Below are 1,861 nucleotides of genomic sequence, written 5' to 3'. Positions count from 1 at the left end.
ATTACAAGCAAAATCCATTACGTAAATAAACAGATTACTTTTTGATCTAACAAGTAAAGTATGATTTTAAAGGACCATTAAATCCCCCAATCACTAAAGTGGGCCAATACCTTTACCTCCAGCCATAGAGGCCGGTGTTGTCATGGAATACCTGAAAAAGGTTTTCACAAAAGGGGACTCTTATAGACTGGGTAAACCCAGCCTGATCTGCCATTGATTTGATTTCGCCCTGCAGCTTAGGCTGGAAACCTGTACATTTATCTACCCTGTTTCCTTTACAAATTTGCGGGAACCAATCACAAACTGGCTTATCCACCTGGCGCGCTACTGGCGGGTTTAATCCAATCCAATTCCAGAGCCGTTGCGGCTCTGTCCAATTCCTTTTAACCTCTCAACGACGCTCAATGGCTTCTTTTTAGCAAACAAATCGCTCGAGTGGGTGTAAATACCACTAACTTTTTTTTTTTTTTTTTTACAACGTACAAAAAACGCTTGATTCCATTGCTGCTTCTGCAAACCGCTGATCAACACATTTAGTTACACATTTCCTGCCTGGAGTTTTTGCGTCGCTCTGCAAAGTACGTTACCCTGATCGTTGGTCTGATTGGTTGAAGGACTATCGAATTGCGTACAGTCATTTGAACTATGCCCGTTGATCACGAGCAGACTCCCCAGACCAATGTTCAGTCTTAAAGCAGCATTATGCAGCTTTGCCGATTTCTTCGCTGTTTTCTCGCTTTTTGCTCGCGGGTTTCTCTATAGAGCTCCCCCTACAGCTTCGGAATAGATATTTGACAACACTGTCGTCAAAACTCGTTGGCGTTTCTCCCCCCTCCCATCTTCTCCCGCTGGTCATGTGCATTTGTTTTCAAAGAAGCCGGCGAACGCACGGAGCCATGTCCACTGAGGTATGTATAATACACAGAAGGCTAGCATATAAATGTTTAGATAGTGTATGTGTGCAGTGCCGTAAAGCAGTTCGTTACATCGCGAGACCTGATATCACGCGATACTTCCTGATGCTGCTAGCCTGGTTAAAACCAGACCCTTCTCAGTTGAAACTGAGTGTAGGGTCTGGCGAAGCTATGTAGACAAATCATTTCCAAAGGGGCGTCACCAACCGACGTAGCTCAAATTCCTCTGGGCGCAATTGGATAGTCATAAAACCAATCAGATCGATGAAGGAGATGACGTATGCTTCGAGTGTTCTTCTTTGCTCCGGTTTTAACGAAAACGGTAAGTTTAAATCGCTCAAAACAGATGCGATAACTGATTCGTTTATATACTGTCTATGATTCGAATGAGTGATGTTCCACGGCGGCATCCATCTTTGTAATGAAATCTCCTTCAGCGTCGCTGCGCTGTCGTCATCATGTAAATCCCTCCCCAAACGTTTCTGATTGGTGCCGCGATATCGGCGGCACAGAAATGAGTTTGAATGGGCTCTTCTCCAGACTATCCTGGAGAGAGAATTAAAATTCGCCGGAAGTAGTCTGGGTTTTCCCAGGCTATGATGCTGCGGCTGGCGGCCCGGCGGCCCAGCGGCCCGCCGGCCCAAAGATGCAAGAATGGTTTTTCGTCTCACAGGCGCTCGAGGGGTGCGAGAAGACCACCATTCAACCCGTCATATAACCATTCCAATGCCTCTGAAGCTGTTCGGTAAAAAGTTACTTAGTTCACCTTTTAAAGATTGAGCTTGGTCTGGTGATAGCCAGACCAGGACTCTCACTAAACCTGAGCCAAATGTTGCCAAAGAACTCTTTATTTGTTTATGGTTTGGTTGATTCAAGTTTCTCGCTGAATACTTAATGTGGACACTTTAAGATACTTATATGCAGGTTTAGTGACCATTTAATTTGCT

General features: G+C 44.9%; 1 long non-coding RNA gene across 1 annotated transcript; it reads left to right on the top strand.

Annotated features, from left to right (window-relative positions):
- Nucleotides 1-692: 692 nt before the first annotated feature.
- LOC309499286 lies at nucleotides 693-1,624 on the top strand. The gene is made up of 2 exons (XR_014206201.1): nucleotides 693-959; nucleotides 1,543-1,624. It is a non-coding gene; the product is annotated as an uncharacterized lncRNA (long non-coding RNA).
- Nucleotides 1,625-1,861: the final 237 nt, after the last annotated feature.

Source organism: Leuciscus leuciscus (genome assembly GCF_965113295.1).
Source record: "Leuciscus leuciscus genome assembly, chromosome: 5".
In the NCBI taxonomy this organism is placed as follows: Eukaryota; Metazoa; Chordata; class Actinopteri; order Cypriniformes; family Leuciscidae; genus Leuciscus; species Leuciscus leuciscus.
The sequence above is the reverse complement of the archived record's forward strand: the minus strand, read 5'-3'. Positions and strand labels throughout refer to the sequence as shown.